Source organism: Macaca nemestrina, chromosome 6 (genome assembly GCF_043159975.1).
Source record: "Macaca nemestrina isolate mMacNem1 chromosome 6, mMacNem.hap1, whole genome shotgun sequence".
NCBI classification, from domain to species: domain Eukaryota; kingdom Metazoa; phylum Chordata; class Mammalia; order Primates; family Cercopithecidae; genus Macaca; species Macaca nemestrina.
This window is the reverse complement of record NC_092130.1, coordinates 52,566,601-52,590,029: the sequence shown is the minus strand read 5'-3', so window position 1 is coordinate 52,590,029 and position 23,429 is coordinate 52,566,601. Positions and strand designations below refer to the sequence as shown.

Sequence of the window (23,429 nt, the reverse complement as noted above, 5' to 3'; positions counted from 1 at the left end):
CATTAAGTTTGAGATCTTACTTTCCATCTTCCCATGCTCTCTGGTCTCCCTCTGGCTAGTCCTTTTCAAACATCCTTTTTTCCCTCCCATCCCTATAGTATCCAAATATTACATGTACACACACACATATACACACACTGGAAGCTCAGGCAAGCAGAGTTCATAGTAACATTGAGTGATGACTAAGGACTAGTGGTGCGCTGGTAAATGTTTAGCAGCTAGCTCTGGTGGAAGGGTGGCTGATTTATAGTTTTTGCCTATTTCTGTGGTTTAAATGCACCCTTTCGACATGGTCCTTTTTGAGCTACTGATGTTAGATCGACCAGTTCACAATTTCCTGAAATTTTAACAACTAGCTTTCACAAATCTAAAAGAACTGGCTTCAGGTTGCCACTGACAGAAGTTATGTTGTCAACAATAGAAGGTGCTATGATTTATACAAAGTATTCTGTGGTTGGTGGAGAAACTCATCTCGGGGACAGCCTCTTTTTCAGGAAATTCAAAAAGTCACCTCAGCCCTCTGCCTTGATCCAAAGTTGACAAGAGATTGGAGAATTCAACTTTCTAAGGATCCTATGAGTCCCTTTTAAATACTTTAGGGATCTTTAATGTAGCTCCCAATCTGGTATGGGGTAACTAGGCTTTTGTGGACTTTATGAGCTTATCTCCATTTTACTAAAGTTGAAGTTAAGAGTTTGCCCAGGCATCCTGCAGGAAGTCTTAAAGCCCAGCTCAGAAGCTACAGTCCCTGGCATCTGGAATTCAGAGTTATAGAAAAAGAGAGAACCTGGGAGATCAAGTACCTCCTCAGGTGGTCCTTAGACCCATTGATGTTTGAAGACCCTTTCCTAGTAGGTGACTATTTCTTCCATGGCAGAATAACTATAACTGCCATAAAGACCCTGAGTTAGAAGGTAGTACCCAGAAAGTGTGGAACAGAAGGGCTAACATAACATCCAGCCAACTATGAATCTTTCCATACAACTGAATTACGAAGTTAACTGTAAATATCTCACAAGCTCTATTGGCTCAAAAAGTTAAATCAAGGGACAATAACGGGAAGATTTAAATAAATTAAAATTTATACACAGGTTAGTAACTACTGAACTCTGGCATTTTCCTAGGCTACGTTTAATCAGTTGTCTTTATGTTTTTGCCTAAGAAACAGGAACTTGCCACTGCAACTCCAGGGAGAGCATTCTGGGCTTGGTAGATTCCTGCCTTAGACACGTAATCAGAAAACACTGAGAACTGTTTGCCCTTCTCAGAGCGAAGGGCCTTTCACATTGTCCCTTCATAAACTGCTGAGGCTCAGGACTGTGGCTGCTTTTAGGCTGTGTCCTCTGAAGAAAACCTTTTCTATCTATCATCGCTTTTGGGATTCGATCTGCCCATGGGTCTTAGGAAACAGAGAAATTAGAAACAGTTAACAGCATTGCATAAAACCTCATTCATTCCTTTCTAAAATATTTACAGGATGCCTATGGTGGGACATAGCAGTAAGCAAAATAGACTAAATCTCTATCCTCAAGGAACTTATGTCCTAGTGGGGTAAAAAAAAAAAAAAAAAAAAGACAATAAGCAAATAAACTAGTAATTACAGGAAATATCAGATGGTTGAAAGGCTAAAAAGAAAAACAGACTATGAAAAGGGGGAGGGGTTCTGGGAGAGGGTGTGCAGTTCTTTTCCACGTGGTCAGGAAGGCCTCACTGGTGAGTGCATGTCAGAGCAGGATGTGCAGGGAGTCAGGAAGAGAGCTCTAGGAGCAACTGTGGAAGGACGCTCCTTCAGAGGCTCCAGGAAGGACAAAGATCGTTCCTTTGGGGGACTTAGGAAAGATTTCAGGGCACAGGTTTCTGCAGGCTCTGATTTCCAAAGGATAGCAGATAAAATAGCCCTCAAGCATGAAGTGCTCTTGCTGCAGGGTTGGAGGCTCTGCCCAAGTCCCCAGACCTCTGAGGCCCAGTGAGTGACACCCAGCTTCAGGGGAAGACCATGTCTACCTTGTAGGCTGGATATCTTCTTGTGGTTTCAGGCCTTAAGACAAGGTTTCCAGGGAGAGAAAGAACCAGGGCCCTCTCAACGCTCCTCAAGAAGTGCCCCAAATCCGGAAAAACACCACATTACTCTGATGAAGATAACCCTGCCTATCAGCTCTGCATTGCAAAAGGGCAACCCAGGCAAAACGCTACCCCCGCAAAGCATCTCTCATGGGGTTTTGTTGATTTGTTCTTCTCCTCTGAGTACTTCCTGACAGCAATAGTGCAGCAACAGTAATCTCATTGTACAGGTGTCTCTCCCACACTTTGTATGGGTAAAGTCCGTCTTTTCAAATCTGTGGGCACAGGTAATGTTGACAGAGCCTGGAGCTGTTTACAACCACGCCTCTTTCCTCTACCATCTGCCCAGGTCTTGGAACAGAGAGAATCCCTCTGCTTTTGATTGTTGAGTTCCAGGTTGATCCATTTGCCCTTGGGATCATCCAGAAGTCTCCATGATGCCACATGATTGGGTGTCACATTTTAATAGATTCTTAACATGTTCTTCTCTCCCCACTGGTTTTACGTATTCAATTTCCCACACTGAAGACTATTTTATTAGTGAACTACCCTTTCTCCACCTACGAATTAAAGGTTGTTAAACTCTACTAGGCCAGCTTTCCCTTGTACCAGCCAATAAATTTCTATTTTCAAGCCTTGTTGGAGTTTCTGCCTTATATCTAAAAAACCACTGAACGAGTGGGACTGTTCTCATTGGAAAGAGTTGTCCTCAAAGCTTCATTCCCTCTCTGACCTCCAGAGTCATCGTAGGGTCACCCTGAGAGTCCTTCTTGTGGGCCGCAAAGAGGTCAAACGATTTTCCTTAGTGCCTCTCTACAATCGTGTTTCAGAAGTGTTATTAAAATTGGTGAAAGGCTTTCTGTCCCAGCTGTGCCTACACAAAAGAATCTTATTGATTGGACCATTAGTTACCAACCGACCAATTTTTTCTTTGCTGATGGAAATCATGGGCATTTCCAAAACGTGCAGTCCTCATGTCACCTAGCACAACAGACCAACCAGGGGCCACATCAGCTGTGTGTGCACCTCCACCCAATAGCAAGGTTTCTAACCATTAAGCACACTCAGGAAAGAAATGAGAGCAAACTAATGAAAGGCCAAAAACTTCTATTACTACTCCTTGCCCTTAGGGAAATATTAGGCCTAAAGGAGCCTATCTTCAAGGACAAGATGAAGGTTAAAAGATGTGCTTCCCTTAAGAAAACAATTAGCAGCTGTGCTAAGGTTTCCTTGAGACACTAACAATAATATCAACAACTTCTTTCTTAGCCATTAGAAAGGAAAGAAAAAGGATTGAGGGTATAATACAACCTTTAGTTTTGATTGAGAAAGGTACCGGAATTGCTCAATGTCCCATGAAATCCATTTGAATGGATCCTGTTTAAGCGTGCCAGCTGGAGGGAATATTATTTATAAAAGCAACAGGCAACATCCAGTAAGGAAACAGAACCTGTGAAATAATGTGGAAAATTTTTATTTCTAAACTTCCATTCTTAATGGTTTTCTCACTGAAGGTTTATATAAATTAAACAGATTTTGTTTGAGTATTTCCAAAACCCCCCAAATCTTTCACTGAATGGAGTGCTTTCTGAACACTTTTTGCATGGAATTTCACAGACCCAAGGGCAGAGATACAGCTGGGAAGATTTTGGATATCATTAAATTTAGAAATTGCCTTGTAGATCAAGATGAAGTCAGAGTCTCTGTTTAAAAATCCATTGTGATTGCTGGAGCATGGGAGCCCTGTGGGCTGTGCAGGATGTAGGATCACCTCAGCATGCCTTGCCTTCTCTCCTCAGGCTCCTGGGGTCACTCTTGGAAAAGAGAATATTCAGGAAGTCACAGAGCTCCTTATGAAGTAGCCTATTTTTCACCACCTGTGCTATGATAAATGAGGTTGCGTTGGTGACAAACTCTTGAATCCAAACATGCTTGTTTACAGAGAAACAATGAAAGGGATTAAAAGTCTTTAGTATGGAAGAAGACTAGTTTGGTAGTTGTTCAAGCACACGAGCTTGATCTTTAAGAAAATCTAGATACCTAAACAGGAATACCACAATAGCGCTGTCAAACTCTTTGACCAGATTTTGTTTTTTGATAAAACAAAAAATTAAGGTATCTTCAAGTGTTTTCTTAAAGAGTTTTGAGGAGTATTGACTAAGAATGGAGAGTCACTTAGAAAAGGTTTGAGAATAGCATTTACTGATTTTCTAATCTATTAAAACACATTAATATAAAAACACATCACCCACAATGGCACAGAGTAACAGTTCAGAGACACAGTCTAGAAATTAACAAGTTGTATTAGCAGTATCTGTCTTAGAACATCAAGAGTACAACTTTTGAAATACGACTTAGAGCTAAAACTCTGAGTAGAAATATCTCCTCATCAGTCATAAATGGTGACTTTCAGGTCAGCAGGAGCCTTAGAGACCATTTTGTTCAAAGCTGATGCAAGACTGGAACCTCTCAGTAGCATCCCAGTACTTCAAGGACAGTCCACTATGCTCCATCAGGAGTTTCTCTAGTTCTTAGAGGTTTATATCCCTCCATTCATGGAATAAGTGGGTGAAGCAGTCTCCTGGACATGACACTTGGGTTTTCCAGAAAGGTCCACATCCCTAGGTGTTTCTGGGAGGTTCCTCCTGATGGGTCTCTAACTGCTCCAAACGTACACATTCTTCCTTTTATTTATAGCCAATGATGTACATTTTATGTACAATATATATACATTCACTTTTAGGGAGGGCCAAAGATTTTTACTAGTTAAATAGAAGATGAACGATTATAGATTATCAATATTTGAGGCTCATCAACTAAACTTAGCACATTGTTAAAATTTAAGGAAGAAGATATTCCGTAAGAAGATATTCCATATTTAATGCAATGCTTGGCAGTACTAGAAAGCTACTTCTATGAACATGAACAAGTAGTTGATTTTTGGTTTTTAATTGCTGCATTTTTTGGTTTTAAATTATAAATGAATATTACTTTAGCTTTATCATTTTTTATTTAATTTGTTGAGAATTATTGGTCATTTATTGAGGGTCATTAGGTTACACATTATTTGGATATTTGGTTGATGAGTATTAGCATTAATAGTATTTCAAGTTTATATGTTTCATTTGTTAATTTTATTTAATTTTTAGTTTATTTTTATTACTACTTATCCCCAAATTCTATATCTTTCAAATAACTAGTCATTATGATATGTGCATATTAAGGTTTAAATAGGAATCATCCATATCATCCATATTAAAGATGTGTATAGTCCCCATACTACCACTTCAGCCCACTTCTATCAAATGGCTAGTAACATGAAACTCATTGATGAGATGTACTAACTGAATCTGTGAAGACTAAGTGGTTACATGCCATCAATATACATGTGATAAAATTAATATATTGATTTTTGTTTTCTAGGATGCTTCTTTATAGCATAATGTATGTATAAGCTCAAAGCGCAAATTGTTTATTTTTTTCTTCTTAGTTGTCACTGGGTTCTTTTTCAATTGGAAAGGCAGAATGAATCAGAGAAATGGATTAAAACCTCTGACTTCCTTTATTCTTCATCACCGATGTAGACTGCAATTTTATTTAAAAGGTGAAGAACCACTGCCTTAATCCACAGCATACTCTACAATGTGTTTAAGTTAGAGAGGAGTACACACAAGCCTTTTGCTAAGGAACGTAGTTGGATTGCCAAAGAGACCATTTAAGCATAAGGGAAACTAAATGAGTGAAATAACTAGTCCATCTGTGACTGTCCTGTACCCAACCTGTGCATTTTCAGAATCACAGACGAAATAGGCAGCCATTTATCGTATAAGAGTATTTCAAGATGTTAGTAAGGGTTGGCTTTAAGTGAATTTGAAATCCATGTCCTCTAGAGATGACTGTCTCTGGTTCTTCGGAGGTTTAAACTAATCTATTCTTCCTGCTGAGGTGAAGATCACAGTAATCTTGAATTGAATTTTGTAATGATCTTAGAAATAGATCCATTTACATATTCACAGGGTATGCATCCAACAAAAGTCTAATATACAGAATCTATAAGGAACTCAAACGATTGAACAAACAAAAACTAAATAACCCCATTAAAAAGTGGGCAAAAGACATGAACAGACACTTCTCAAAAGAAGACATATAAGTGGCTAACAAACACATAAAAAAATGTTCCACATCACTAATAACAGTGAAATGCAAATTAAAACCACAATGAGATACCATCTCACAAGAGTCAGGATGGCTATGGTTAAAATGTCAAAAAAACAACAGGTGCTGGTGAGGCTGCAAAGGAAAAGGAAAACTTATACTCTGTTGGTGAAAATGTAAATTCATTCAGCCTCTGTCGAAAGCAGTTTGGAGATTTCTCAAAGAACTTAAAACAGAGCTACCATTTGACCCAGCAATGCCATTATTGGGTGTACATATCCAAAAGAAAACCAATCTCTCTACTGAGAAAACACATGTAGGTTCATCACAGCGCTATTCACAATAGCAAAGACATGGAATCAACCCATTAACGGTGGATTGGATAAAGAAATTGTGCTGGAGGCCATTATCCTCAGTGAATTAATACAGGAATAGAAAATCAAATACCACATGTTCTCACTTTTAAGTGGAGACTACCAGATGGGAGAGGGAGGGAGCGGGGCAAGGGTTGAAAAACTATTGTGTACTCTGTTCAGTGATGGGATCATTCATATCCCAAACCTCAGCATCATGTAATATGCCCAGGTAACAAACCTGCACATATACCCCCTCAAGCTAAAATAAAAGTTGAAAAAAATAATAAAATAAAAATATTTTTTAAAAAGAAAGAAATCGTTTTACTAGAGAACAAGAATAAAGACCATCTCTCAAGCTTCACCACCTCCAATGTTCTGACCATGCCTTGGTGATAACTTTAATAGAGTAATTTTTTAAAAGAGGAACAATGTTTTCATCAGTGTGCTTTTCTCCAGGTATTTTGAAATCAAATAGTAAAACTTGTGTGTATATTTATTTTTAAAATATGACAAATCAAGATAATATGGAAATGCTGAATGAATCATGATTTGTGTAGTGGATGAATTATGTCACCTATACAGGCCTGCGTTCCAAGATGTAGGTCTGTGATATTTGTAGGACTGTCTGGGCCAGCTCTACAGAATAAAAAAATTACACAAAGTAGGGAAAATTCCCAAAATGCCGAACCTTTTTCAGAGAAGTCAATTTGTCCTTCATTGGTTTGAGGAAGAGCAAAAGGAGTAAAGGTTTCTCAGTAGGCACCAAATATGCATTTGGTCTGTTAAGACATTAGATCTTGGTAGCAAACTTCAAAGGGCAGTTTCTGGTGCTTTTTCCAGCATCTGCTTTTCTTGGGCCACACAAAACATCCACCGTGTCCTTAGGGAATAAAGCCTGAAAGAAAAAGAACAGATCTCAGTTGTTTAGAAAATTAGCTTATTTTTATTATTCTAAAGGTGAATGATTAGCCTAAAGTCTTGGAAATGTCTGACTTTAAGGATCTTGTAATTTATACTGACATGGTTTATGGTGTCTTTAAATATGGAACCAATCTGTTCTTAAATATTTAATTAGCGTGGAAGAATTAGGTGTGGTCTGTGGAAGAACGCCTTGTGCTGTCTATTGTCATTAACTCAGCACTTCTCCCCTGCCCAGACACAGCTGTGCAATGTGCAAGGGCTGTCCTGAAATAACTGGACCAACATATAAATGTCAAAACAATAAACGAATGCTTCCCTTCAACTTGATCATTTGGTCAAATGCTAACTTCTTACTTCTCTGGTGCAGTCTCACCAGTACCTAGACAGAAAAATGAGAGGTATATACCTCAACTCTCCCCATGTAAAATCCTTCACCAAGGTCAGCAATCTCCTACCCATTATTTGCTAAGAATTTTTTTTTGCCTTTGAGACTGAGACTCACTCTTTTTGCCCAGATTGGAGTGCAGTGGTGCGATCTCAGCTCACTGCAACCTCTGCCTCCTGGGTTCAAGCGATTCTCCAGCCTCAGCCTCCTGAGAAGCTGGGATTACAGGTGCCCACCATCATACCTGGCTAATTTTCGTATTTTTAGTAGAGACGGGGTTTCGCCATGTTGGCCAGGCTGGTCTCTAACTCCTGACCTCAGATGATCCGCCCACCTCGCCTTCCAAAGTGCTAAGATGATAGGCATGAGCCACCGTGCCTGGCCATTTACTAAGAATTTGAAGACTTGACTCCATGATTCATTTTTCAACATTCACCCCATCATTTCAAGAAATTTAAAACATCCTTCAAGTTCTATATATGTGGCCTCGAGAAAAGGTTAAACTTCTCTTGAGTAATTAGAAACCATAGGGAAAAGTGCATCACACCTTAGAGTCATCTGGTAGACTACTAACAAAAAGGCAAAAGAAGAGGTTCATTAGAAGTAGCATGATCTTTGTTTGCTAATTACTATTTTCCTGTTCATTTAATAAATACTTGGTCATTATCTGTTACGAACCAGGCTCTGTGCACACATAGTGACAAGCAACATAAAGATGATTGCCTGTGTCTCTTCTGGTACTTTCAGACCCGTGGAGGACACCATCAAATTAACAGACATTTGCAATGCAGAGTGTAGCATGCTAAGACAGGGTAAATATGCATCTTTGTGACAACATGTGGGAATAGCCCCTAATTGAGCCTGAGAACAGGTGGGGAGGTCTCTCAGAAGAAATGACATATAATTGGAAATATGAAGTGCCCATAGGAATCCAGGTGACAATATCAAGGAGAAGGGTATTATATTTAGTCCCTTGAAAAGGAATAAGGGCATTTCTTGGAACAGAAAGTTGTCCAGAAATCAGGGTAAGGAGTTAGGCATTGCCAAGAGCAGTTGGTAGCCATCAGGTGGTTTTCAATATACTAAGATTTATATTACAGAAACAGACTGGGAGCAATGTGGAGAGAGGATTGGAGAGCATGGGCCAAGGTTAGCTACTGCAGCAAACCTGGTTGGGGGCATATACTGGCTCTCCTTTGGAAAGAAGTAATGAGGATAGACACGGAAGCCATACGGGTAGGATGGTGAGAGATGGGAGATGTCTAGAGGGAGAACCCAGTATGCTGCTCCAAGAGCTTGGGTCAGAGGGTGGAAGGTGGCAGCAGTCATGGAAATGGGGGAGTCTGTTGAAGAGCAGGCTGGGGAGTAGGCTGAATTTGATTTTGAACACACTGCCTTTTGGAACATCTAAGTACATGTGGTGGTCAAGAGTAAGTTGAAAATGCAGATCTGAAAAAGAAAGCGCAAACAGGATTGGAAACAGTTTTAAATAGAAGTCAAGGAAACAAATGGGAAATTTAGGTCCTCTTTTATATGTTTTCCTAGAATTGTTTTTTGGTAATTAACTTTATAAACATCCGTTGGAATCTTTAAAGGGGAAAACATCATCTCCCACCTTTGTCTTGCAAATATCTATGACAGCTCTATAATTTCTAATGAGTTTCTTTATTTTTAACATTATTGCTGGGAATCAAAGAGAAAAGATAGCAGGGAACAAAAGAGATTGCTATAGGAGGAGCTAGGTGAAGAACACCTACACCATGAAATACAGTTTTAATATACAAAAAAGGAATAGTTCTAATCTCATAAAATATTTGCAAAGAAAATTAGATGCATGAAGAAGTACAACATCTTAGTAGGCTTTTATTGGTCCATTTTTTAAAGGTTACTTAATTCCCAGTTTACTAATTTCCAGAATTAGTGCTTTTGTGTCTTTGTTGATTTTTATGGAGTCAATTAAATACAGCTCAGGGACATGGCAGTATCTTTCCCCAACTGTAGCCCCCACAACTGTTACTAATAACAACACAAACACAGACAAAGGATCTTTAACAAATGAGAATAACATACTGGTGGCTTGAGTAGAGTCGTGAAGGAAAAAATGTACTCTATTTTTTAGTAAGTTATCCATTTTCCCAAAAATTTGCATTGTGAAATGGAATGAAAAATAAAACGTGAACTCATATTTATTACCTACTTTTTATTCATTCTAAATTTATTTTCTAAGACTCAGAATTGTTTTTAAAACAGTCTACATTGTCAGGTCATGATACACCTTATATAGCAAAGGGAGAAAAACAGTGCAAGGCTCACATACAAAAGATACCCAGATGCCTTTCGCAGTCTCAAAAAAAATCAAGGATTCCTGTAGCAAGCGTGTGTGTTTTTCTGGTCGATTTTTAGTCAAGAGTTTGGTAGATACATTCTTGCCCTGACCAGTCTTCTAAGGTCAGTGGTTTCCATTTATTTTTGTAGAGACTGAAGAAAAGGAATGACTACCTTGTGTGTTAGTCTTTGAGGGTTGCCATAACAACATGCCACAGACTGGATGACTTAAACAATGGAAATGTATTTGCTCGTCATTATGCAAGCTGGAAGTCCATGATCAAGGTTCCAGGAGGTCTGGCCTCTCTCCTTGGCTTGCAGGCTTCTTGCTGTGTCCTTCCATGATCTTCCCTCTGTACATGGGCATGTCTAGTGCCTAAATTTCCTCTTCTCACAAGGACCCCAGTCAGACTGGGTTAGGGTCCATTCTGAAGATCTCATTTTAACTTAAATATCTCTTTAAAGACTTTATGTCCAAATATGGCTACATTCTGAGGTACAGAGGGATAGGACATCAATATATGAATTTGTGAGGTGGGAGACACAGTTTGGCCCACAACATTCTCTTGCCTCAAGTTAGCATGCAGGAGATTAAGAACAATGCTAAAGGTTTTTGAGGGAAAAAAAAAAAAGGAAAGTTTCCTTCTACCCCTATGACTTTATAATCTACAAATGAACTAAAAAACAAATAAAACTATTCTTCTTTATGAAAAAGTAAAAATTTAAATTTTTCTAAACACAGAATGTTAAACCACAGCTTAAGAACATATTTTGGCAACCTATGGGAATCCTAATTGAGTATCTGTTAATGCTCTGTTTTCAGCAAACTCACCTAGCAAGCTTAGCAAAGAGGCAAAACCTCCAGGGCTGGTGAGTTATTTATGGTTAATTCTGAGGGTTGCCACTTCTAAATTTGTACAAGCTGCAGCTCAGTTCATGTTTTCTGTAAATAAGTACTAGGGGCATTCTAATTCCAGTTGGGTTTGGAGGTTAAGCCCCAAAAACGAATTTTTCTCCTAAAATACTGTGTCTTCTATCTTCAAGATTTTGTATTCTTATCCTATTAAAAATCAAAAAAAGCTATGTTTTTCAAGTTCATAAGACGTTGGTATTAATTGTAGTAAAAATTAAACATTTAAAATCAAGTCTGTAATCATAAGAATAAATTGTGCTTTAAAATCTTTAAAATCTTCAAAACTGTGTGTGTGTGCATGTGTATGTATGTGTGTGCACGTGTGTGTGCGTGCACTTCTCCAGTCATTGAATTAACAACCCATGTTGCATGTTGAGTATTTTTATAGTCTGAGCTTTCTCACATTACTTTCTTCCCAACAAAATTCAATGCCTATATTACGTGTGTGTTTTTTTTAAGTAGTTGTTATTAGAAAATAATCATATAATACTGATAAGGAAACAACTTATCGAGGTATTAATCACTGGTTGTGACATACTTATCGTTAAGAGTCTTGGAAATAAACAAAATGAATACATAAAGGTAATCCCTAATGATACAAATTCAACTATTATAGCATATTCAAATTCATTAATATAAACATAATTAAAAATACACTTGAAAGTAAAGTACACATACAAACATATGTACACAAGTACTCCTGATTAACATATGATCTTTAAATATTATAATTCACATTATGATTTCACATTATGAAAACTTATATATAACTTACATAATAAGAATATTATATCAAAAAATCTTGTGAAATAAAACTTAGATATAAGGAAAATCATAACATTAATTGCAAGTTTTTTTAAAACTGTAAATAAGTTAAATTGCTTATTTAAAATGCAAGATAAAAATAGCATAGTAAATTCAAATAAATAGAAGGAATTAAACAATTAAAGTAATAGAAAAAATATGAACCCTGGCAAATCAAATTTTAAAAAAGAAAAAGAACAACCCAGTAGAAAAATAAGCAAAGTTATGAGAAAGCGAAAGTTACAAATAAAACTGAATAGCTAGTAAATATATGAAAATATCTTTAATCTCACTAATATTCAGGAAAACAGAAATTAGTACAGTGAGGTACAATTTCATACTCATCTGAATGGATAAAATAGAAAAGACTTCAAATACTAGAGAAGAAGTGAAAAATAGGAAGTCTTGTAAAATGCTGGTAAGAGTTTACATTGGCGGAATCACTCTAGAGCCATGAGGCAAACTCTGATTTGGATGAAAATGTACGTGTCCTCTATCTGTGCAATCCCACTTCTGTGTATGTACCCTGAAGAAACTCCCACACCAGGAGAATCGCTGAAAAAAGATCTGGACAATATAATAGCATTAATGTGAAAATTTTTAAAGACATATGATAAAGGCATAAACCATGCCTGTGATAAAGGATATGTAAAAGAACCAGTGAAAAAAATTGAGTAACAACTTTGTAAGAAACGTGGAAAAAATTACAAAATTCCAAATAGTGATTGCCTCTGGAGGAAAAAAAATGGGAAAACAGAACCAGGGATTAGAACAAAGTGGATATAAAACTTAGTAAATAAATATGACACACACACATGCATACATGTATATTTAATATATAATAAGTTAACATTAAGAGCTAAACCAAATCACCAAAACCCAAACTGTTCACATCTAGCTAAAAACCAAACCAAACAAAAATGCCCTGGAGCATGGGCATCTTTAAACTATGTCACATGTGTCAGCAAGTCCTGTCTATTGTGGGTTATCTTGGGGCTTCGATCTCCTAAATATTGAAACTGTAGCCAGAATAGCTAACCTTTTCAAGCAATTATTATATTCTCCACTAAGCCAAAGAAAGGAGTTATTCTGCAGGTTGATAGAATTTGAGGGAAAAATTTAATCGTGCCCACATTAAAAGGCTTAGCCCTCTTCTAATAGATGATCTTATTCTTAGGTTATTGTCTGTGTAGCTCTTATTCAGAAACTATAGCTTGGAGCAAAATTCAAGCGTTAACATTCTTATAACTCCTTTCTCATTTCACAGTCCCACCTTGTTCTTTTTCACTAATGGGTTGATAATAGATAATCAGGTAGTTAATTATCCTATGGCATGTAATTTATACCTCTATCACTTTTATTTATTGTTTGAATTATTTTATTAAAATTGCATTTCATCACAATTATTTTATGTGTTCACCACTTCCAAAATTTTTTAGGCTTTTGATTCACTGTCCTATTGTCCAATGGAGGGCACATTCAGAGCTCACTAAATAAATACTGATTCGAACTTCTTTGATCTCTTCTGGTCTCTGTTTGTATTACATTATAAATATAAAATAGTAAACTACTTGAGAACAGGGACATTATGTTCCATGTACCCTCCTTATACTACTTGCCATCATACATATAGCAATTGCTTCACATTATTTGAATGGTTGTTTAGGTAGAAGGATAATATTTTTGTTTGTTTTCTTTACCAAAGCAAAGCTGTATTTCTGTTAATCTTCAGAGGGTACCTGTGCTTGAAAGCTAGTATTTCTTTGCAGATGACCTGTTTGTGCTCCTAGAATTAATAAACCTATTAATAGAAAACCTGTATTTTCTAGATTTGCAAGATCAGATCACTGCAGTTAGCAATAAGTGTTAGAATAAGCTGTATAAAAACCAATTCAGTTAAATTTTCTGTCTCAGAAAATGTCTCCATTTTTAATCAAGACAGAGAACTTGAAAATTTCTCTTCTATCACACACCAAAAAACTTACACAATGTTTACTGTGCATCCACAATTAAGTGACAATTAGAGATCAGCTTAAGAAAACGGAAATCATAATTATGAAAGGTAAGAGAATATGCCATCCCAAAATATGCCACTTTGACATAAGAATTATTTTGAACTGAGGGCAGTTGAGCTATGAAAAAGCCTCTCTTCCCTCTTCCTATTTGTCTAAAAGCAGGACATAAATTGGTAAAGGTGTTCTGACTCCCCTCTCTGCCTGAATGACAGAGGTTAATCACCAGAGATGTGCCTAGACCCTTATTAGCACAGAGATGGCACTAGAGGAATCTACAAAACAGATTACTAACCAGCCCTTATCTTTCATTAGTTCCCCCATACTTTAACCTGCCCACAATTTGTTGCCCTAGAAACTCAAAGTCCTTTTCCTTTGTCTCGTCACTTGTCTAAAAAATTTATTGTTCTTTTGTTAAACTATGCAAGTTCAAATTCTAACCACTCCTTTGAGTTACTCATCAACTGAATACTCCCATGCACGGTGTACAGATGGATATGTAAATAAACTTCTGTTTTTCTCGTTAATCTGTCTCATGTCAGTCTAATTTATAGGGCACCAACCAATGAACCTAAGATGAGTGGAGGAAAAAATAACAATAACAAAAGCAAAAGTTAAATATCAATTGTAGTGCTTAGACAAACTTTGTAAGACGTACAAATGTGTTTTATAGTATTACATGCTGTATTCACAGCATCTTTACAGGAAATAATTTCATGTTGAAAAATAAGCCAAAATTCTCACCAGGAGAATTTTTTAAAGGGAGCAACTGTTGTGTGCAAACACTAGTCTCCTGGGCACTGTCGAACAATACCTTCCCCGAGTGTCAGCTGCTAATTGTTAAACTCTCTAGTGAATAGTAAAACAACTGTGTCTTGAATCTGCAAAAACATTTTCATCTAATGAGTGAAGAAAATGTAATTGCACAATAATAGGAAGGAAAAGGGGCCAGTGTGTGGTTAAGTGTGCCAGTAGTACAAATGGGCCAGTGTGTGTGTGTGTGTGTGTGTGTGTGTGTGTGTGTATTTTACAAAGCAGAGAAAAGCAGATTTTTAAGTTATTGGTAAACTTGACATGAAAATATTAAAACGAAATGGTTCCAAAACATTTTCTTTCTCTTCAGCCAGTCTATAAACTGTCTCAGAAAGCATATGCAACTTGAGAAAAAAAGTAAAAGTAATGATCGTATCTTTAAATCCTATTTAAGCTAAAAGGCAGGATGAAAAGAAAATTATTTAAGCTAAAGCTCTTTCTATTTGGTCCTATGGTATGTATTGGGTATAGATAGATGACATCAAATTTTACAGGAAATTTAGAGAGATTCTCAAATAAACTGTATATTTATTGAAATTGAAATACTAAGGATAAAATTGATTCAGTTTACACATCAGGAAACACTCCATATGGTTCAGCAGTCGCACAAAATCTGAAAGGTTTCGCAAATTCACTCTGATATTTTCCACTTTTCTCAGCATATTCCTTTTGCCCAGTTTCTAAATTCCTAATCAACTCTCACAGTCTTCTCTGAGGACACACACAGTGTTTTCTTCCTTTGCATGCTGAATGTCTCTTTTGGCCCTCCTCAAATGGCCGTTTGGTTTATGGTGATTCTGGAGATATCTCTCTCCCTTTATTAGAATGTGCATAGGTTTGTTTTCACACTACTATAAAGACATACCATACCTGAGACTGGGTAATTTATAAAGGAAAGAGGTTTAATTGACTCAGAGTTCTGCATGGCTGGGGAGGCCTCAGGAAACTTAGAATCATGGTGGAAGGGAAAGCAAGCATGTCTTACATTGTGGCAGGCGAGAGAGAGAGTGTGTGTGAAGTGAAGAGGGAAGAGTCCCTTATAAAACCATCAGATCTTGTGAGAACTCACTATCACAAGAACAGCATGGGAGAAACTTCCCCCATGATCAAATTGCCTCCCACCGGGTCTCTTCCTCAACACCTGGGGATTACAATTCAAGATGGGATTTAGGTGGGGAGACAAAGCCTAACCATATCATTCCAATCCTGGCCCCTCACAAATTTCATGTCCTCACATTTCAAAACCAATCATACCTTCCCAACAGTCCCTCAAAGTCTTAACTAATTTCAACACGAAGTCAAAAGTCCAAGTTCCAAGTTTCACCTTAAATAAGGCAAGTCCCTTCTGCCCAGGAGCCTGTAAAATCAAAAGCAAGTTATTACTTCCAAGATACAATGGGGATACAGGCATTGGATAAATGCTTCCATTCCAAATGGGAGAAATTGGCCAAAATGAAGAGGTTACAGGCCTCATGCAAGTCCAAAATCCAGCAGGGCAGTCAAATCTTAAAGCTCCCAAATGATCTCCTTTGAATTCATGTTTCACATCCAGACCACACTGATATAAGAGGTGGGCTCTCATGGCCTTGGGCAGCTCCGCCCCTGCCCCAGCTGCTTTCATAGGCTGGCTTTGAGTGTCTGCAGCTTTTCCAGGCGCATAGTACAAGCTGTCAGTGGATCTACTGTTCTGGGGTCTGGTGGCCCTCTTCTCACAGCTCCACTAGGCAGTGCCCCAGTGGGGACTCTGTGGGGGGGCTCCAACCCCACATTTCCCCTTTGCACTGCCCTAGCAGAGATTCTCCACAAGGGCTTCACCCCTGACACAGACTTCTGCCTGGACATCCAGGCATTTTCACACCTCCTCTGAAATCTAAGCAGAAATTCCCAAACCTCAATTCTTGACTTCTGTGCACCTGCAGGGTCAACACCATGTGGAAGTCACCAAGGCTCAGGGATAGGACCTCTGAAGCAATGGCCTTAGTTGTATGTTGGCCCCTTTTAACTACTGCTGGGATGCAGGGCACCTAGTCCCAAGGCTGCATAGAGCAGCAGAGGGGCCCTGGACCAGTCCCACAAAACCATTTTTCCCTCCTAGGCCTTGGGTCTGTGACAGCAGCGGTTGCTATGGAGGTCTCTGATACGCCATGGAGACATTTTCCCCATTGTCTTGGTGATTAACATTTGGCTCCTTGTTACTTATGCAACTTTCTGCAACTATCTTAAATTCCTCCTCAGAAAGTGGACTTTACTTTTCTACTGTATGGTCATGCTGCAAATTTTCTAAACCTTTATGCTCTGCTTTCCTTTTAAACATAAGTTCCAATTTCAGATCATATCTCTCAAGTTGAAAGTTCCACAGATCTCTAGAACAGGGATAAAATGTCACCAGTCTCTTTGCTAAGCATAACAAGAGTGCCTTTGTTTCGTTTCCCAAAGAGTTCCTCATCTCCATCTGAGATCACCTCAGCCTGGACTTCGTTGTCCGCATCATTATCAGCATTTTGGTCAAAGCCATTCAACAAGTCTCTAGGAAGCTCCACACTTCCCCACATCTTCCTGTCTTCTTCTGAGCCCTTCAAACTGTTCCAACCTCTGCCTGTTACCCAGTTCCAAAATCGCCTTTACATTTTTGGGTATCTTTATGGCAGTACTCTAACCTCTGATATATTAAATTACTGTATTAGTCCTTTTTCACACTGCTATAAACACATACCCACGACTAGGTAACTTATAAAGAAAATAGGTTTAATTCACTCACAGTTCTAAATGGCTGGGGAGGCCTCAGGAAACTTACAATCATGGTGGAAGAGGAAGCAGGCACATCTTATACAGTGGCAGGTAAGAGAGAAGTGCAAGCAGGGGAAGTGCCAGATGTTTGTAAAACCATCAGATGTTGTGAGAACTCACTCACTATCATAAGAACAGCATGGAGGAAACCACCCCCATGATTCAATCACCTCCCACCAGGTCTCTTCCTCAATACCTGGGGATTACAATTCAGTATGAGATTTGAGTGGGGACACAAAGCCTAACCATATCAGAATATAAACACTTTGTGCACAGGGATTACACTTTACTATGGGCAAGAGCCACCTGGAAATTGGCACCACTTGTCTGAAAACAAATCTTCATTATTTTGTACTGATGAATAAGAGGCCAGATTCCAGCCAGGCACAGTGGGTCACGCCTGTAATTCCAGCACTTTGGGAGGTTGAAGTGGGAGGATCATGAGGTCAGAGGATGGAGACCAGCCTGGACAAAATGGTGAAACCCCATCTCTACTAAAATACAAAAAATCAGCCAGGCATGGTGGCACAAGCCTGTAGTCCCAGCTACTCAGGGGGCTGAAGCAAGGGAATTGCTTGAACCCGGGAAGCAGAGGCTGCAGTGAGCTGAGATTGTACCACTGCACTCCAGCCCTCCAGCCTGGTGACAGATCAAGACTCTATCTCCAAAAAAAAAAAAAAAAAAAAAAATTAGGCCAGATTCCATAACATAGATTCTGAAATGTGAATTCTCTATTAAGTATTGGTTATGCAAAAGACATTATCTATCCAACTCTCAACCCTGCATGGTAAACAACCCTGTTCACTCTTCTTTCATCTCCCTGACTCCTACAATGCCTTCAAACTTTACCTCAATTTGTAGCCTCTGGGAAAGCAAGAAGCCTAGTTTCTACAGCACCTAGCACAATGTCACATATAGTTGGCATGAGTATTAATAAGGACATAACAAGAATAATGTATTTTTGTTTCACTTAGAGAAAGTTATAGTCATGGTCACTTAAAGAATTCTAAATTGTTCAGCTGAAAATGGAAAGATGTTATTAAAGACTTTTAATTGGTGATGCTGAGAAAATAATAACTTTTAGTCTTCAGGGGACATTAATTTTCAAGATGCATTTTAATTGTATTAGTAAACATGTATGTACTCAGGACGTAAAAGTCACAATTGACAATGGTTATTTTCTGAAGGTGGAATAGGTACAGAATGTCTTTCTGAGGATAGGTGGATGGGTTGTCAAGAATGTGCGGTCTTCCCATGGTCTCTCTTAAACTTCCTTTTCTTAGGCCACTGAAGCCTTTTTTAAAGACTGAGTTCTGCTACGATGGTTACTTGTACATTTCACCTCTCTGTTGTCAGTACTGAGAAGAGGTGAAAAAGAAAATGAGACTCAGAAGGTCAAAAGTGCTAAAAATGTACACATCAGATTGCCTAGACCCCAATTTCCATATTCACTCTTTCCATGTATCCCACACTCTCCTCAACACTGTGAAAGCAGCATCCTATGTGTAGACTGTATTTCAGTGGTGTGACCAGAACTGGTAGGCAGCAAAGACTGTCACTAGGGTGACTCAGCCTCAAACACACTGACAGCCTGGGCCTCTTCCCATGAGAATAAAATCCCCTCCCATAGAGGCCGAACAATGCCAAGTAGCAGCTCCACAAGAAGCTGTTGTTCTCTTTAGGTAAATTGTTTTCACCTGAACCCTGGATTTTTCAGACACTTAAGACTCACAGGTCTTCCTCCATATGGAAGGCATATACTCTTAATTCTCTTTATAAACTGAGAAAGGCCTGATAACTTAAAAATAAGTACAAACAGTTCTTGGAATGCTAAGGTAATAATAAGGGTACCTATTACACGTACTTAAGGTGAAAACCTGGAAACAAACTAAGTGTTAAATTATAGTACAACTCCGCAAGAGGAAGTAGATGACCATTCAAAGTCATGTTCTCACAGAACATATAATAACAAGGGGAAATGGTCATCATTCAATGTTAAGTGAAAAGAGAGGGATACATAACCACATTACTACAAATGCTATATTAGTATGCTACAAACGTCATAAAGTATGTTTCAATGTGTATAGAAAACAAAAGCCAGGAAGAAAACACACCAAAATGTTAGCAATAGTAATCTTAGTAGAATTTCTGGTGACTTATAATTCTTTCTTAAATTTTCTATTTTTAAAGTTTTTATAATGAATACAGGTCAACTTTTAAATCACAAAATAAAAATAATCATTGGTTTTTAAAATAATAAATTTGAATATTTTTATAAAAATATAATTATGGAGAAAAGTGGCAAGTACCACTACACCACATTGCAGGGAAGTGGTCGAGGGACTGGGCTCTGGAATGACTGTACAGTCTCATGACCTTAGGTTAACTTCTCTGAGCTGTGTATCCTTGCCAATTGAATATGGATACTGTATTTCATGAAACTAAGATTCTATGGATTGTGAGAGATATATGTATACCATCATTTTATGTACAAGTAAGAGTTTTTAAAACTACTGCCAATACTCCATCTTAAGGCAAATTCTTAAGGCAAATGTTTTTCATAGATATAAAAAAAATGCGTCAGAGCTTCAAAGAACTATGGTAATATTTGTACTTACTTCATAAAGTTTTGTGAGAATTAAATAAAACAATCTATGTAAAGGTCTCAGAAGAGCATATGATACTTAATAAACACTTAACAAATGTGAGCCATTATTGCAGACTCACTTAGGATGGCTAGCAAAGACCCTGAGGGTGAAATTTGAGAGGTCTGAGGGTGGCTATCTTGAAAACCTGAAGCCAGAGTCTGCTACCCTTTCTGGCTAGGAATGAGAGCCACAAGGAGAAAATACAGCCATTGTTTTAGAAAGCAACATTACATAGGATTCTTGGACATGACATTCTTAAATAAATGGGTAAGAAGTTAAATGTTTAAGGTTGAGAAAAAAAAGAGGAAGTGGAAGAAAGTTTGAGGTTGGCTTAAGTATTAACAATCGTCAAATTATCTCTGTATCCCTAATATTTATTGAGTAACCACAGGACACAGAGAGCCCTGTAGTTGCATGGGTGAAGTAGAAATAAAGCTTCAAAGAAAAAAAGCACATTTGCAGCTTTTTTCTTAGAACATTCCAAACAAGTAAACAAAATAAAGACATACATATAGGAAAATATGCAATTTATGTGCCTATAATAGTTTGCATAAATGTCAATAGAACAGTCAATAGAATAAAGACAAGTACAAAAATGAAGGTGTGCTAAAATTATTTTATTAAATTATTAATTGATTTATTAAATTGTTAAATTATTTCACTTTTTTTGAGCTGCAGTAAGACTCCAGGAAGTTAAGCACTTTTTGAAAAAGACCTATTATGACTAAATGTAAAATATTCATCATTATCTTGGCTTAAGAGCAAAACTAGTGAAAGAGTTACTAAAAGCATTAAAAAGCAATACGTTTCATCATATTGCTCACTTAAGGGTTAAATCTATTATGTTTTTAATTACTCACGTATAAAGTTTCTACCAAATATTTACCATGTGGGTTTTTAAGTTCAATGAATATAAAAGCTCTGGCACAGGCTTCAGCTAGGAAATGAGGTAAAAATGTTGACCAAGTGGGAGAAATCTGGCAAAACAAGGCAGTCAGAACCCTGACCATTGAGCCTTTTCAGGTTTTGTATAGAACAAATGTTGTATAGAAATAAGATGTAAACTGGAAATGGTCCCAAAAATTGAAATACTCTACAGTGCCAGGAACCATATCATGTCAAACAAAGGGGAAAAGGAACTGTTAGCAGAAAGACATTTCTTCAGTGTTATGTGCCCTTAAGAGACAAATTAGTATTAGAGTGTGGAGCAACAGCCATAGTGGGGTCTGAAATACACCTTTAGCTTATGGTGAATTTTGAGGCTCAAGAGAACAAAGCACATTATTTTGGGGTATATTATAACCTGGAAGAGCTGAGTGCTTCGAATCTGTCCTCTAAGTTGCCAAAGTGCATAACTTTCTCTCGGGGAAAGATTCGTCGATGTGCATCAGATGGGGTTGAAGGGAATGACTGATGTTCAACATTTTGTGTGGGTGTTGATTTGCAAACAAGGAGTGATTTTTTAATCACAGATTGGCATCTGTGTTTGCCAATTTTTTTTTAATCTTGGTTTTCATTTTAGAACAAAATATTTCAAGTTTTCATAAAATGGTAGATTTCTTTGAATACTAGAATGAAAGAAGCTTCATTCGTCTCCTAGTCTGCATTACTCCATGTAACCCCTTTAGAGCAAGAAAGGCATGTTGAAGTGCTGCAGTGGGGAGGCCCTGTGGTCCATACTGAGCTGCTTCTTAACATATACTCACTCTTGACTACACTGTCTTAGAACAAAAGGAGTTGTCCAACCTGTGTATGGGTGGCTCCCATGGTCATGAGCCATGACCCAAGCCTTGGGTCACTGGCCCAACGAGTGATCAGTAAGCATGCCTTGGTATGGGGGCAGTTTTAATCTTTGGACCAGAGGGAATAGCTCTTATTTCTACAGGTACCAGGCGGGTTGTGTAAATGAGCTCAGGGAAGCTGCAGTGAAAAATCCATTGAGCAAGTGCAATGATGAATGTTGACTATTGCTTGGCCTCAATGAGGACAGAAAAGGGAGTGAGAGAGGCTGTGATGACCCAGAGAAGACAGGCTCTGTTTTAAAGGGGGAGCCACCACTCAGCTCCCATTGCTTTTTGTGAGGAAAATGGGCCCAGGTGCCAGCTCCTCTGAATTTTCTAGCAGGGCTGGCTTCCAGGGCATGCATCCCCTGCAGTGCCCCAAGGCCAGCGCTCAGAAAGACTCACACCTGGTTTAATGCTCTGCTGTCCCCATCTTGAAATTCTTTTTTATTATTATTATTTTTAATTTTTCTAGAGACAGGTCTCACTTTGTGGTTTAGCTTGGAGTGCAGTGGTACTATCATAGCTCACTGCTAACTCAACTTCCTGTTTTCAAGGGATCCTTCTAGGAGCCTCAGCCTCCAAGTAGTGGGGATGACAGGTGTGAATCACCATGCCCAGCTGATTTTTTAATTGTTTGTAAAGATGTGGTTTTTGCCATCTTCCCCAGGCTGATCTTGAAATCCTGGACTCAAGCAATCCTCCCACCTTGGCCTTTCAAAGTGCTGGGATTATAGGCCTGAGCTACTGCGCCCGGATGAAATTCTTAGTAATTTTTGAACAAAAGGTACCTGGGCTTTTTGTTTTGCACTGGATTTCAAAACCGATGTAGACAGTGCTACTTTCAAGAGCAGTTATACATGTGTAGTTGTCTACAAAATATGCCAATTTTTAAATATTGGCAACTAGTTGAAACTTTGAAATATAATGAATGCTACACATCTGCAAGCTAACTGGTCTAGAGGTGGCCAATATGTTCACCCCTCTAGATTGCCTCAGCAATTACACTAAAATCTTAGAACTTGGAGCTATGATGTCTTAGATGCAACTGGCTAATCCCCTAATTCTCTGGGTGAGGAAACAATCAAAAGAAATGAAAATGGAAATAGAGACTGTCACTTACAACTTCCACAATACAGGGCCCATTGGGAGCAGCTTTCCTGGACACACTGCCTATGGCAAAAAGTGCAAGGAATTGGAGTTTCATGGCATCTGTGATAGTGTACACTTTCTGCTTCATCACCTTAATTTCCTGGGCTGTATTTCAGTCAAGAAAGTTTTGTTTTTTGTTTTTTGGTTTTTTTTTTTTTAACCTCTTACTGACTTCATTTTTTTTTTTGCCAGGGATTTAAGCCTTTGTTGATTCTATTATCATTTACACAGTAATTATCCAAGAATAACTCTTATTTTTTTTTATTTTTTATTTTTTGAGACAGAATCTTGCTCAGTCACCCAGGCTGGAGTGCAG

General features: G+C 38.1%; 1 protein-coding gene and 1 long non-coding RNA gene across 3 annotated transcripts in view; one reads left to right on the top strand and one right to left on the bottom strand.

Moving 5' to 3' along the window:
* The window catches only part of LOC105467225 (coiled-coil domain containing 192), a 249,325-nt gene that overhangs the window by 117,891 nt on the left and 108,005 nt on the right, over window positions 1–23,429 (top strand). The gene's annotated exons all lie outside the window — the stretch shown is intronic.
* On the bottom strand, window positions 3,515–10,393 carry LOC105467224 (uncharacterized). Of its 2 annotated transcripts, none has more exons than XR_978718.3 (3): window positions 10,196–10,393; window positions 7,261–7,467; window positions 3,515–3,938 (listed from the first exon to the last, which is right to left on the bottom strand). It is a non-coding gene; the product is annotated as an uncharacterized lncRNA (long non-coding RNA). The 2 variants fall into 2 exon arrangements; XR_011624705.1 differs by having other exon boundaries at window positions 3,515–3,875.